General features: G+C 37.7%; 1 non-coding gene across 1 annotated transcript; it reads left to right on the forward strand.

The window, feature by feature from the left end:
• The first annotated feature begins 14,611 nt into the window (after window positions 1-14,611).
• Window positions 14,612-14,718, forward strand: LOC133316339 (small nucleolar RNA R71). Its single transcript, XR_009752191.1, has one exon. It is a non-coding gene; the product is annotated as a small nucleolar RNA R71 (small nucleolar RNA).
• Window positions 14,719-15,653: the final 935 nt, after the last annotated feature.

Raw genomic sequence — 15,653 nt, forward strand, 5'->3', positions numbered from 1 at the left:
TGATATCTGTTATATTAGGAGCATTGAATATTTAACTGAGATGAGAGTTATTTGGTGCAATTGCTATATGTATATGCATGTGGTGCTACCACATCGGGCGTGAAAGTAACTGGCCTTGAAGGCCGAAGCATGTGAGAGGGAAAAACAAAATTTTTCGAGCGGAATAACACATACCATATGAAGAAACATGCTTTAGGGCATGGATGTTACCTTGTTTGCTTTCCTTAACTTGAAGACGATCAAGGTGAGGCTTGAAGATACAAGCCCTCTAATGTTGATCCACACCACCCTTTGTCAAGATGGAAGAACTCTTCTTCGAAGCCACCAATGAACACCCAAGGAGGCAAGCTAGGCGTCCCAATAGGTGAGGAAGGAGGCAAGGTTTCAAGGTGTTTAGATGAGAGAATTTTCAGCTTGTAATCTCTGTAAAATCGTAGTGTTTGTTGTATGAGAGAATGGCCCTTTTATTTCCAAAAATCCTAATCAGAAAATAGCACAAAAAGGAAACATATAAGGAGATGAAAGAGGAATTAATTTGATTCAGATTTTTCACTAAAAATCTGATCATGGAGCACACCATTTGTGGAAGAAAGAAGGGAGTTGTTGCAAATCAAATCTAATCAACAATCTCCTATCATATCCTCTTAAAACTAAGTCTGCACCTAGTCAAGATTCTGACCAAATAATCATTATATGATCATCCCCCTTTTGTGCGCCAAATCAGCCCAAATATTTTCCAAAAATATTGATTAGTTATTTGTATCAATCAAAACTGAATGGAGCTTGATTTGTTGATTAAATGACTATCATCAAGCCACCAAATTAGCGCCTCTTATCATCTTTGATTATTTCCAAAAAAATATTGATTAGTTGCAATTCAAATTGAATCAACTAAATCAAATATTTCCACAATCAACCAAATCTGAGTGGAGCTTGATTTGTTGATTGAATGACTATCATCAACCACCAAATCAGCGCCCCCTTATCATCTTTGATGATGTTCAAAGATCTCCTCTTGATACTTTGGATTTGATCTTGACAAGATACTATCAAGATTTTATCCTTTCATTTTTGTTATGAAACTTTCTTTCATAACCAATTCAAATTTGAATATTATAATTTAAATATTCAAATATTAAATTCAAAATTCAAATTCATAATTTAAATTTTAATTTAAACATTAGACAATTAATTTAACTAATTAAATTGATTAATAATGTTTTGGACCATCCAAGCCTATTACAACATTACATGTGCCCCTTTCCCTCTTAGGTGGGCATCTAAACTTCTTCTTGGGCCAACAACCATTATTAGGCCCAAAAACCTTTTATGCTATTATGTCATGACAATAAGGTGTTAGTGTGCGACTCATTAGGCCCAACATAGCCACTGACATAAATGGGCTTGGGCCCAACAAGCCCATAACCCATCTAATGACAACACAGAGCACTAGCAATGCTTTGTTGCCCCAGAGCTAGTTAGATTAATGACTTGATCATCCTATTACACATATTTGGTTACCGTATATATTTCCTTTCGTCTCGGTTACCTTCCCATTAAACCAAGGGTAAGGAAACCTATCAACCCTTTGCGGTTTAGGGTAAGCTTTATTCGAAATAAGGAATCTTCAATTTACTGACTCTAAAGGCAGATCATCTCATGATCTCTTTTACTATGCATAGATTCTCGAGTCCCTGTAAATGTCATCCCGATTTCTCCGGTTTACGGATAACCTAATCTCTCATAGAGATTTGATGAATTCCTTCAGCTTATCACCATAGCTCTGTGCTCTTTCAGGACAAGCCCAACAGTGTACCTATGAATCTCTATGTTTCAGGCAGACGAGGTATACAGTCAAAGCATGCCTTCTAGAACACAGTCTAGGTAATAACTTCTAGTCTAAGGAAAGACATACCCAAATATAAAGAGACTACTCTAATGATACTCTCTGTGAGATTTCCTCATAGAGTCTCTTTGTGGGTCTGTTCAGTGCGAGCTATACCCTTATAGGTCCACCCACGACTTTAGCTAAGACATCTCCATATCTGTAGCTCATGAGGTCTTTACCTTGCATCCGAATACAAGTAGATAAGTCGTGCTAGTCTTACCCGAAATCACTGATCCCCATTCTTAGTGTCTCTAGACTAGGAACATAAAATTAGGAATAAACATCCAGTATCCTTGAATCCTCATGATCGTGATCTCATCACAGATAGTCAAGAGATACCTATTTTATTTCAAGGGGTTCACCCAGTTACTCATATAAAATATTAACTATAATATTGAGACAAAATATGAAACAAGATAAAGTGTGCTTTTAATTTATTTGCAACAATATAATGTTTCCACATATGTCCTAATCTAATCAAAAAGATTGTCTCTAGGACATCCATATACTAACAGGGCGGTAATCCTTGATGTGTGACAGAGGCCATACAAGGTGGTAAATTCATGTGTGGGGGTATAAGAAGAGCCACTTATAACAACCCTAAATATTGTATCATGATTAATGAAGAATTATGATAATTAATAAACGAGACATTTCAGATGAAATAGTTTATGATTAAGTAAATTAGAAGTATGGGTCCAATGGACCAAAGACATAAGCATTAGGGATCCAATGAATTCATGGATCAAAGTATAACCCAACAAAGGAAGTTTTAATTCCATTTAATGTGGACAAGTCCAAGTGATACAAAGAAAGCTCTATATGATAAAGTAAAGTCCAATAAGGTAAATGAAACCCAAATCAAGTTAAAGCCCAAAGTAAGGCCATGACATAATAAACCTAAAAAAGTACTATATGACTAGGAATTAAATTAGAATTCTTTCCCTACAAGCAAGAAGCCCACAGTTTTTACTAGAGAAAACAAGCTCTAAGAAGTCAATTTAAAGTGTCATAAAATCATGGAAAAATAGGCACAAATTAGGTCAGGTTAATAGGTTAAAGGTCCATAATCTTAAGGAATAAATCATGGTCCAAAATTAAAGGAAATCTTTTCCTCCAAGCATTTAAAATCCGCGGCCTAGGTGTAGGAAATGAATTTGATTTTATTTGATTTTCAAGCCATTAAATGCAAATCGAATTTCCTTAAGTCAAGCCAGTCAAATTCCTTTAAACAAGGAAGTTAGGATTATGATGATTAGTAGTCAATCACTTTCCCTAAATCAAGCAAATTGATGACAATATGTCAATCAATCAAATAATTATGTTTCTTAAATCAAGGAAGCAACCTTTATGACAATTAGTCACACCTCATCAATCCCTTAAATCAAGGGAGCAACTTTTAATGACGATTAGTCACACATCATCAATTCCTTAAATCAAGCAATCACTAAATTTCCTTAATCAAGGAAATTGACATCATGTTCTTGTCCCCAAATTAAGCAATCTAACCTATGACAACAAATCACCACCTTACTCTTATTTAATGTGATCGAAACCTACCAGCAATCAAGTAATGGCAAGGCTTCTAGGTTGCCTATTTGAACAAGCTTTAGTCTCTCCTTTTTCCCTCTATAGCCGCGACACTACCAAAGGAAAGAACAAAGAGTTTAGTTCATTTTGCTTCGAAATGGTGAGTGTGTTAGTGAGAAATACTTAATTGTTCCAAGATCAAATACAAGCCTGGATCTTAGTCCTTCTTCCTAATAATTCCACCAAAGAACCCTTCATCTCTAAGCAAGAAAATCCCTCTTCTCCTCTCTTTAAGCTTGCGGCCTTGTATGTTCAAGGAGGAAGGAAGTTCATTCAAGAAGATTCAAAGTAGTCAAAGGTCAAGAAGTGTTTCCTTAAGTCGTTGATCATCATCAAAGGTAAGCCTATGAACCTTCTTGGTTAGGAATGACATGTAAAAGCATGAAAGTGATATCCTAAGTATATGATCCCTAGAAGGCCGAACCATGTATGATAATTATAAGCATGAAGAGATGTTTAAATGATATGAAAGATGATGAAATGATGATGTTAGATTAGCATGTTTAGTAGCCTAGGTTCTAAATCAATTTTGCATGATCATAACCTTAGTTGGCCGAATATATAAGATGATGTTTTGAATGATGCTCTAGGATTTAAATATGATAAACTATCAATAATGTTAGAAGCATGTTTTAGAAGTAATCCCTTAGGTATTCTAGGGCAATAGGGCCGAATGGTATGTAGCTAAAAGAGGTTTTATTTGATTAATGTTGAAAGGATCTAACCATGTTAAGTTAATAATATAATTGAAAGCATGTTTTAAAAATTATATTCCTAGATGTTTATCTATGGTGGCCGAACCTATACATGCCGAGAATGAAATCTTTAATAATTCTATTAAGTGTTATGATGACCTAGTAATGTCCTAAAACCTACACAAGTGGGTAAGTAAGCAAAACAACTCCTCTAGGTAATTAAACCTGCAAAGCCGAGACCTATACATGGATAAAACACAAATGTTGAATGTTATATAAGTTACTAAAAGATGATATGATGATGTTAGGGAGTCAAGGGAGCAAACAGGCAAGTAAAGAGATCAAAAGTTGAAAGTATACAAGTAAAGAACGACAAGTACTGTAAGTGTTTACAGTTGTTGAAGTAATCTCTCTATGTATGCCACCATTATGAAACTATGATAAGTTATGGTCTGACTGCAATATGTTTATAGTGCTTTACATTATGTGATTATGATATTTTTGAAACTTAAAACCATGCTATTAAATGTTGGCCTGTGCACTGATACTCCAGTTGCAACCTGACGAGGACTCTGGGTAACTCCGTAAGTCCGTAAAAGCCGGCAGGAATATGATGATGATGATGATGGCATGATATTTTTATATGATGATGTTAAATGTTCCATTTTGTATTGTTATTATAAACTGTTGCAGGAGTAAGCGTCATAGTTGGAGAATGCTCCAGCTGTGAACCTTACTGAGATTTTCCCCAAAATCTCACCCCCCTTGACCACCCATTTCAGGAAAAGATGAAAGAAAGTAATAAGAAAGTTATGTGGGAAAGAAAGGGTAAGAGACTGGTACGTAAAGAAGAAGAAACTCCACCTACCTGGGAAGAGAAACTAAAGGATCTAACAGATAGAGGCCTATGGACTGAGGCTATGAAATTATTAATAGAAGCTTTTCCACATTATCATTTCGATGAAGCACTAAGTACACAATGGCTAGAGGAACCACAACCACATTATGACTGGCTTATGATGCGGCATAAATTATGTTTTTATTCATGATTAGTTAATCTTTTTGGGATTACATTAAATAATGTTTAGTGTTATTTATTTTGTATTGACGTTTTAACGCTTTTAATTTTATATGGAATAAGTATGGTTATGTGTTTCCATTCCGCACTCTGATATTTGCATTCGTAAAGTTTAAATTTAGACTTCCGCGCGTTGAATGCATGATGAAGGTGCACCCTATATGTATTTACATTTGGGGTGTTACACCACTTATACTTTGATCAGTAGAATAGTTGCATACACATATGACATGATCATATACTGCATTACAAAGTTATTGATATTTACTGCTCATATTATTTTACTATTCTGTTGAACTTATATTATACCGGTAAGTGAGCGTAGGGCGGAGGAATCCTTGAGAACCCCTTGTCTTACTGAAATTTGTCAAAATCTCACCCCGTCTAGGGCACAATTTTCAGATACATGTATCCTTGAGACGAATGTTGTAAGAACCCGCACTGCTAAATAATTATTAAAATAAGATTATCGATGACGGAGTATGGATTTGATAAAGATTATGCATAATTATGGTAAGATAAATAATTAGAAGTCGAATAATGCTTAAAGATGCTTTCCTGACGAAAAGTGTAGATACCAGTTCTGCTTAGCGGTGTAAATGCGTACCAGTGAAGTATCCCAAAAAATTAGAATAAGTACATGAATATTCCTAGAAAAATACCTAGGTCAAATATATCAAGTTTGGAGTCATAACAATGAGTGTTGATGTCAGAACTTATACCGGCTACGTATGAAACGCGTACCGGCAAAATGCTGCGAAAATTATAATAAAAATATGATAATTCCTAAAAAAATGGCTAGGTTCAGAATATGAAGTTTGAGATTAAAATAATTAGCGGAGCTATTAGAACTGATATTGACGGATTAATTTAATACACCTATAAATAGCATGGTGCACAATACCCTAGGTCAGTTTCTGAGTTTTCTACGTGGGCTTTTCTTGTGCTCTTGGATGCCACCTTCTACCATAACCCTTCTTGCTTGAAAATCTCTCAAAAATTCCCATCTTTCTTGTTGATTATTCTTCTTGGACCTTCTATATACTTGAGAGCAACCTTGGGGAAGGAGAAAGGCACCACATTCTGAGTTCACAGCCACTGAGTTGTGAAGATTGAGGGTTGTTCACTGAGTTGTTGAGGTGGAAGCCATTTTCTTGCACATTGTTGGTTCAAGAGGTCATTTTGTGAACGAAAGAAACAAACTTGTTGAATCATTTCCGTTGCCTTTTAGTAGCAGCACTGTAGAGTGGTATAGGAAGCTTCAAGCCACTGCCTTTACTCTATTTTGAACCATTGGTATGCCCCACTCCCTTTGTTCTTGAATTTTTATATAAAGAATGAACCTTGATGCATGTAATAAGTGAAAGTTGATAACTTAAGTGTTAGTGTTGGGTGTAAACTTGTTGGTTGCTTAAAATATTATGATGAAGGATGTTCCTTTACTCTAGTTCTAGCATGCCTGGCTTTCTTACTGGGCTCATCCTTTCCAGTGGCCATTGGAGACATCTTTCTGTTGTGCCTTCTATTATTTCATACCTAGATTCAAGAGTTCCTGTAAAAAAATATCCTCTTGCAGCAAAGTCTAAATGTGATTGAGAAGTATGATCAATCCCTTTATAAAAAGACTGTAAAATTCCCCATTTCTCCACCCCATGGTTTATGACATTTCCTGATGATGTCTTTATATCTCTCCCAAGCTTCATAGAAATTTTCTCCATAAAACATTCTAAAGTTAAAAGGCTTTGCTCTAACATCAGCTTAGCGAGACATAGGGAGAAATCTCTCTATAAAATTATTAGAGAGTTCCTCCCATGAGTGTATGGATTCAAGAGGGAGAGAGTTTTCATCCAGATTTTGGCTTTTGAGCACAAAGAGTGAGGGAATAGCCTCATTCTCATACTTTCTTCTGTCACACCGTCAGTTCTGAAATTATCACAGATATCTTGAAAGTTTGTGAGGTGTGTGTAAGGATCTTCTGCAGGGAGTCCATTGAAGACTCGAGCTTCCCTAATCATATGAAATATGATGGGTTTTAGTTCAAAATTGGGAGCTACAGGGGCCAGGGTTACTCCTCTTTCTGGCCTGTTCCTTGAAGGAGTAGCCAGAGCTCTGAAATTCTGTTAAGGAGGGATCTCTTCATTGTTGTTATTGTGATCAGCCATATTTGTTTCAAAAATATTTTTCCTGAGATCTCTTCTTCTCCTGTGTAAAGTTTGTTCTGCTTCAGGATGAAAGAAGAACTTAGGTATTTTAGTGGAGTGGTGAGAATCTGTTTCAGACTTTTCACTCATAAACCATGTAACACAAATAGTATAAACAATAGAATATGTGACAAAAAACTAATAAATGAAATATACACAAAGTATGTACTTAAAAATAGTAATAAAGACAGAATTTAGTGTAACTATCCCCAGCAGCGGCGCCAAAAACTTTTTGGGTGTAAACTTGTGGGTTGCTTAAAATATTATGATGAAAGAGGTTCCTTTACTTTAGTTCATCAAGAGAAAACACATTCGTTCTCTTGACTTCAACCCAAGTGCGCAAGTGCACACAATAAGTAATAAATGGGACTATTAGTGCCCAGATTATAGTTCCCACGAGGATAGTACTCTAATTAATGCCTTAAACTATTTTAAAAAGAATAAAAATGAAAAGAAAAGTTAGTAATTGACCTGTTTAGTCAAACGTTCCCTACTGTCTTTACAACGTTCCTCAAGAACAGTAGGTTTAATCTGACAGCAAACAGCTCTTCGCTTCGTTATGCATGATATCCTTCTTGTTGACAGAAGGAACAACAATATTCATGGGAGAATGATTGATATATGATTGAACAAAGAAAAACAATAAAAATAATAATAACAATATTTAAGAGACAACAATATGGAGTGATCAAAATAGTTTTTAACAAAAGGAACGGATCCACTATTCCATTCTTTAATAGCTATATTCTCCACTCAAGCCTTAACACTTTTGGCTTTGATCAGGTCTTTTCACTGCCAACTCTGATTCCTCAGCTCATGGACTAAATGGCTCACAAGTTTCCATATTCCTATGGCTCCCTTGACTCCAACAATTACATAGCACATGACCTTTAGTGAATGAGGTGGTCCTTTTTTCCTAAGGCAACAAGCAGTGCCATTTCCACAACACTGTCTTCCCCCTCTGGTTAAGCTGTCTGAAATTCCTTCATTAGGGAAGTTCCTTTCTCAGTATGTGTTCAATTTCCATTGATATACAATGAGTATAGCTTACTTAACTAGAGAAATACAAAAGCTTCAGTACAAGAGTTTTGAAAATAGTTCTTTAAGAACTTCACAGTTTTTCCTTTCCATAGATAGCTCAGACCATGGCTACTACTTTAAACATAATTATTTCAAACTGAAATCCTATAGACCCGAGATTCAGTTCAGTGATAACGAGTGGAAAAGAAGAGAAATAACACGTATATTTAACTGGAAACATATTAGGTTACAATAAAATGAAAATGGAGAGATATGGTTGCTGCTCGTGAGGAGTCTCAAGTGGGTGATACAGAATAGAGAAGAAGTTGTTGTCACTTAACTAATGCTAAAACTATACAACTGAAATGTAAAAACTACAAAATAAACTAAGTGATCTCTTCTTAAGGAATTCGATGATCTTCTTCGTGCTGGAACGTCCTATTTATAGGCAGAAGAGAGAATGACAAAGCTTGTAATTTCCCCAGAGTTGTTTTCTTGACTGCATGAAAGGGGCGGTGTGAATAGTGCTCAGAGGGATGCAAGTTGCTGGATGGGACACTTATTGTTTAGATTTTCCGTTTCTTCTTCAGTCCCCCATGCCTGGCTTTCCTCTTAGCCAATGAAAACTCTTTATTCTCTGCTGTTCACGTTTCTTCCCACTTGATTGTTGTACCTCTTATGCTTTACGAAAGCTTATTTTCAACGTTACCTGCAAAGTGTACAGAGGATAGAGTTAGTGGTTCAGGTGTATTTAATGTTCCTATTCTGTTCCCCTTTTTCTATATTTTCCAAAGGATTACGCCATCATCTGTTCCCCACTGTGTTTTTGTCATAAAGATATAAAATATGTGTTTTTGATGCTGAAGTTGCTCATCAGATGAGGGAACGATTGGTATTTTGCCAGCAAAATGGGCTTAGATTGGAACGAATTTTCTTCTCGTCAAACACCCCAAAACTAAACTGTTGGTTGTCCTCAAACAACTCAGAAATAGTGGTTTAGGCTGCTCAATTTCAAAGAAAAGCTCAACTTTAGAAACTTAACCAATGAGTAATCATGATATTTTCAAAAAATTAACTACGCTTCATAGATGACAAGTAGAAAGAATTTGTTCCAAGGTAAGTGAAGGTTGCTGATCTTCTATCTCACTATCACTCAGGGCTTGGTGTTTCTCTGTCCATTCCTGGATGTGATTCTTTAAACTTTCTTATCAGTTGCTTTTCTAAGGAGTAAAGGTGACTTCCATTTTAAAGGATCTTTGTGGAAGAAAGTTGAGGAGGGTTTTAGAATGGAGTGGTCATAGTTCTCGGGTCAAGGAACGTTTTCACTTTTCTGTTGAGCTTTGAACTTTTTTGTTTGGGGAACACCTCGCCTTTTTGTACCTTCTTTTCTTCCTTTGGAGGAGTCTTGTCTGGTATTTTCTTCTAAATTCTTTTGAATGGTTGTTCCCATTTTCTTTGATTTCTTTCTTCTTGTCCTTTCTGCTAATGTTGTTGTTGCCCCTTGACCTTTTCAACTGACCTGGTGGTATTTAGGAATGTGTGTGGTTGTGTGAACGTGTGTATGGAATGGGAGTGTTTATTTGACTATGGTGGGGTGAGTGTTTGATGGTTGATCCTTGTCTGTGGAGTTCACCTATCATTCTGCAGTACTTACAGCATCAAAGCAAGTTCAGAAGTCTCATTGTGGTTACACCTTAGGAACGCTCTCATGAGTAAGTGTTTGGCATTTTTCGTTCCTCACCAATTTTAGCTCACACAGATCAGCATCCTTCAAAATATGAAGATTGAATTCACTTCTCTTTCCCTATTTCTAGCATTCATAATAAGAATAAGAATGATTACTTATTGACTTTATGTTTCATGCCATTGGTTATCCAAATTTTCACAGCCATAATACTATAACTGCAATGTGGGTTCAAAACAGTTTGCATCAAAAAGAAATTTTTCTATTCAAAAGGTGAAATATACACTAAGGAATGGAAAGTAAAACAAATGGAAATTAACCGAAATAAATAACAGAAAACAAAACAAGAGGGTCTTTCTCCTTTCAATGTGGACGCCTTTAGTTCAGAGTTGAGTTCTTCTCAGCATCCATTTCCTCCTGTGTGGGTGGTCTTCTCCTTAGCTGATCTCTTAATCTTCTTACTTCAGCTTCTGGGAGCCTTTTTTTAGCATCCTTCAGTAGATCGTTGATCACAGTAGTGAGGTGTTCAATGGTGGCCCTCATCATTATCTTGCCATTGTGGATGTGCACTATCTGCCCTTCAACATCAAGCACTCTATTTTCCAGCTGATAGATTCTTTCCTCTAGGTATGTTCCAAAGGTCTTGAGAGCTTCTTTGGTTTCTTTTCGTTCCTGAGTATTTTGGTTGACGAGGCGTCTAAGCTGTAATTTAGCTCTGGTGTTGTGCATGGAGTGAGCATGTTTCAGGGAGTTAGATGCATTTCTGATTTCGCTTCTGATAGCTTGTAATGTTGGTGCAGAGGGTGCAACACTGATGCCTTTGATGCTGGCTTGGATGATGCTGAGGAGTTGCTCTCTATCTTCCTTCTGTTGTTTCTGGAATTTGATAAAGGTAGATGAGAGTTGTTCCAATTCGTTCCTCAGAGCTTTCAGCTCTTCAGTAGTGTTGGTCATATCCAGCTGGGGAACAGATGGTTCTTCAGGTAGCAGCTTTTCCATTTTCTTCCCCATCATTACAAAAATCTCAGCAATCCCTATTAGGGATTTTCTCCTTGATGCAAGGGGGATTGCTGGAATGGGGGAGATTGGCTTCTTCTTCTTCTTCTGGTTGTTGTTTTGAGAACCTGAAGCTGAAGGTTTCTCAGGTGCTTGCCTGATCACCACCTCCTTTGTTTTTGAGGTAGAGAGGGCTGTTGTAGTTTGTTCTTCCATTAATAGAGGAACTTCAAATCCCTCTTCTTCTGCTAGAGCCCTAACAAGGGCCTCGTCCCCAGATGTATCAAGACGGTTAATGGAATAAGAGAGGGGTCCTCTCGGACTGATTTGTCTGGGAATAGTTGGCTTTTTCTTTTTAGGGGGTTCAAATAGAATCCCCTATCCTCTGTCAGTCTTTTTATGTGACTGAGCCTCTTGCTCAACCACTTGTTCTTTTACAGCAGGTGCTGCTTCTGTTTCTTTAATCCCCTCTCCTTGTTGCTGCCTAGGAGAGGGTTGTTGTGGTTTTGGTGGTGGTGAAGAATGAGCAGGTGATGCTGGAGAGGACGGAACGTCAAAAGATTCAGATGTTGCAGAGCTACATGGGGACTTCTCCTTTGTAGCTGGTTGAGGTCTTGACGTTCCTCCTTTCTTTAGCCTTTTTGAGATAGGCTCATTGTCTTCACTGTCCTCCTTCTTGTCAGAGAGGGTGATAGGTTTCTCAGAGGTGGCTCCCTATGGTCTTTTGGTGCTGTTGAATGCTCTTTTCAGCCTCTGACTGGAACGTTCCCCTTTTCTTGGGGGTGCTTTGGCAGGAGATTTCTTCTTGCCCTGCTTGCTCTCAGTAGCAACAGGGGCTTCTTTCTTTACCTTTGAAGGAGGGGGAACAAATTTTCTTGCTTAGATGTGGGAGGAAGAGGTTGCAAATTTTGAAGGTGTTACTTTCGTGGTTTTCTTTTTCGGAGAATCAGTGCCCTCTTCTTCATCATCCAACTCATCAACGTCACATCTGACGTTGTAACCCTCAGGGAATGGAATGTCCGTCTTAATGTAGGTGCTTCTCAGACCATTCCATGTTTTGAAATCGATGACTGACCCCACCACTAGGTCTTCATCTTCAAAAGTCTTCACCCCAACTCTTAGGCAGAGCTTTGTAATCAGGCAGGGAAGACAGACAGTGGTTTTCCTCATATCTTTCTTCAGGCTGCCATATATGAGGGGTACTGCATCAATGAGAATATTTTCCATGATGCAGTAGAGTTTCACCTGTAGTGCCCACTTGACAATGGCATCATGAGTTGAGGGGTTGAGGTTGGTGTTAGTAAAAAAAGCCTAGAATCGGCTTCGTCCTTCAAACTGCCCTTGTAGAGGACTTCCTTGGAATAGACGGGGTCACCAATGGTGATCAAGTTCTTTACTTTTAGCACGAACTTGGGGACCTCTATTCTTTCTATGTACCCTTGGTATGAGCAGTTGGAAATAGTTGGAAGATGGAGTACTTCCTTGATGGCTTCAGGGGAGAATGATACTTTCTTTCCCCTCACAGTTACTACATCAGTTTTGTACCCTTGAGGCAGTCTCTTTGCCTGGTACAAGAACTCAGCCACCAAGGAAGGGTTGAACACTCGTTCGTCTGTGGCAAACCAGGTCCATTTGAGTTTGCTCAAAGCCCTTTTCACGAAGGATGGTAGAGGAGCTTTGTCTTTTAGAAAAATGTTCCTCTCTGGGTAGAGATACATTTTCTTCAGTGATTTCTGGTTCCTGGCCACAAGGGTGACGGTTACTGAAAGTCTGGTCATGGTTATAGACGAAGGAAAGGTTAGGGCAAAATGCAGAGGAGGGTGATGAAGAGCAAAAAGGTTCTAAGTTAGCAAGAGAAATGGTAAGGTTTGAGAAAGAGAAGAGAAGAGTTTAAATAAGCATGCAAAGGAGGGAAAATGAGGAGATTTTCAGGACGTTGAGGTTAAAGAAAGGAAGTTGAGGAAGTAGTGGATGGGGAACGTTATGAAACGAGTGGTCAGGGGTAGTGGAATGCAACTGCTGATGATGGTTTCAGGAGGAGGAACTATTTAGGGCAGAATCGTGGGAGAGAGGGAAATAGAAGAGGAGCAGTTGCATTAATGGCTGAGGGGACAGTTGCTTTTGTAGGGCATGTTTTCAAAATTTGCAATGAGTGCAAATTTGATAACGGCTGCGCAAATTTGCATGACTCAGCAGGGACAGGTGTCCCTTTCGTTCTTATCTCCTAAGCCAGGGAATGTTCCCTTTGTCTTTGAATTATACTCCTAAGAAAATAATATACTAAAAACTATTTGAATATCTAGTATTTATCATAAAAATTGTAAAACAACACAGAAATATTTAATAATTATATTATATTTTATATGTATACATAATATTTCAAAAAATATATAGTTAGTTTTTTTTAAAATAATAAGAGATGGGGGTATGTGGTCATTGAACCATCCCTAAACTATGTTCCTGCTACAGAACATATTTTAATTATTTTGGATTAGAGGTGAACATCAGACGTTTCCTCTCTTTTTAGGAGTTTTGTGGTTAAGTTTAACCACCCCAAAACTTTGCTCTTGTTAGAGGGAAAAGGTATCCACTGGGTTGCCTCCCAGTCAGCGCTTAGTTTAGTGTCTTTAGCTAGACATGTTACTTACCTCTCATTCTTGTGGAGAAGATGTTGAGGAAACTTCAGTGTCCCCTGGCAATTTTCCTGGTGTTTTGGTGTTGAGGCTAGTAGCTATCTGTCCCATATGGGATTCAATGTTTCTGATCACAACATCATTCCTGGTAACACATTCCTTGACATAATTCTCAAAGGCGTTGATGCGTTGGCCATCTCTGGGGAACGGAGCATAATTGGGTCTTCTCTATTGGTCATATGCTCTATTTCCTATACTGTTGTCTTGTTGGTATTGTTGCTGCTGGTTGTTGTATGGTCTTTGGTTCATGGGTGGTCTCCATTGAGGTTTATAGTTTTGATCTTTCACTATGGTACCTCTAGGATTCTGGTTGTTGTTGCTTCCTGCATGTTGATTGTCTCTGGCCTGGGTAAAGTTTCTGTTCCCAAAATTTTCTGCATAACATACCAAGATTGTGGATGGACAGTCTGTTGAATCGTGATTATCACCATAGGCTGAGTATGGTTCACTCTTAGTGGTTGTGAGTTGTAAGACTTCAATTCTTGGTTGTTCTTGGTCATTTTTCAGATTCTTCACCTCATTCATCAGTGTAGCCAGTTGGGCTTCCATGGCAGTTTGTTTGTCTAGTTCTAGCATGCCTGGCTTCTTTACTAGGCTCATCCTTTCCAGTGGCCATTGGAGACATCTTTCTGCAGTTCCTTCAATTATTTCATACCTGGATTCAAGAGTTCCTGTAAAAAAATATCCTCCTGCAGCAAAGTCTAAATGTAATTGAGAAGTATGATCAATCCCTTTATAAAAAGACTGTAAAATTCCCCATTTCTCCACCCCATGGTTTGGACATTTCCTGATGATGTCTTTATATCTCTCCCAAGCTTCATAGAGATTTTCTCCATAAAACATTCTAAAGTTAGAAAGCTCTGCTCTAACATCAGCTTGGCGAGACATAGGGAGAAATCTCTCTATAAACTTATTAGAGAGTTCCTCCCATGAGTGTATGGATCCAGGGATGAGAGTTTTCTTCCAGATTTTGGCTTTCGAGCCCAAAGAGTGAGGGAATAGCCTCATTCTCATACTTTCTTCTATCACACCCTCAGTTCTGAAATTATCACAGATATCTTGAAAGTTTGTGAAGTGTGTGTAAGGATCTTCTGCAGGGAGTCCATTGAAGACTCCAGCTTCCCTTATCATGTGAAATATGATGGGTTTTAGTTCAAAATTGAGAGATACAGGGGGAGGGTTACTTCTTTTTCTGGTCTGTTCCTTGAAGGAGCAGCCAGAGCTCTGAAGTTCTGTTCAGGAGGGATCTCTTCATTGTTGTTATTGTGATCAACCATGTTTGTTTCAAAAATATTTTCCCTGAGATCTGTTCTTCTCTTGCGTAAAGTTCGTTTTGGTTCAAGATCAAAGAAGAAATCAGGTATTTCAGTGGAGTGGTGAGAATCTGCTTCAGACTCTTCACTCATAAACCATATAACACAGATAGAATAAACTGCAGAATATGTGACAAAAAATTAATAAATGAAATATACACAGAGTGTGTACTTAAAAATAGTAATAAAGACAGAATTTAGTGTAACTATCCTCGGTAGCGGTGCCAAAAACTTGTTGGGTGTGAACTTGTTGGTTGCTTAAAATATTATGATGAAGGACGTTCATTTATTTAGTTCATCAAGAGAAAACACATTCATTCTCTTGACTTCAACCCAAGTGCGCAAGTGCACGCATCAAGTAATAAATGGGACTATTAGTGCCCAGATTATAGTTCCCACGAGGATAGTACTCTAATTAATGCCTTAAACTATTTTAAAAAGAATGAAAATGAAAAGATAAGTTAGTAATTGACCTGTTAGTCAAATGTTCCCTAC

This window comes from Gastrolobium bilobum, unplaced genomic scaffold (assembly GCF_033153095.1).
Source record: "Gastrolobium bilobum isolate Gb01-03AN ecotype WA unplaced genomic scaffold, APGP_CSIRO_Gbil_v1 utg113960, whole genome shotgun sequence".
In the NCBI taxonomy this organism is placed as follows: domain Eukaryota; kingdom Viridiplantae; phylum Streptophyta; class Magnoliopsida; order Fabales; family Fabaceae; genus Gastrolobium; species Gastrolobium bilobum.